Genomic DNA, 462 nt, shown 5'->3' on the forward strand with positions numbered 1-462 from the left:
GCTTCCTCACTTCTCTCTTCTGTCCTCAGCCTGTAGGTTGGTTGACCACGGGTTTTACTGTGCAGCACAGCTCTCTGTCTCATTGTTTCCATGACAGCCGGCTGTCACGGAGACATTGTGCTCACCACGCACCTGAGACCAGGAAGAAGGAAGTACCTTGGCTCCACCTACATCAATTTCTGCAAGGAATTCAGGTAGGCAAACACACACACACACACACACACACACAAAATCATTTACAGAAAAAGTCACAGTAGCATGTTCAACCAGAAGTGAATGCTGGAGGTCTGCAGTGTTGAAACTTCTCTACATGATCAAACAAGTATGATATTGCCAAAACTAAAGGGGAATAATGAGTGGGGCGGGGTGGGAAAGAAATATGAAGGTGGAGAGTAAGAAACACCAGTTGAACCTGTATATCTTTGGTTATCTTCACTGTTTTGCTTTCACTTCAGCTTTACA

Source organism: Echeneis naucrates, chromosome 1, assembly GCF_900963305.1.
Source record: "Echeneis naucrates chromosome 1, fEcheNa1.1, whole genome shotgun sequence".
In the NCBI taxonomy this organism is placed as follows: domain Eukaryota; kingdom Metazoa; phylum Chordata; class Actinopteri; order Carangiformes; family Echeneidae; genus Echeneis; species Echeneis naucrates.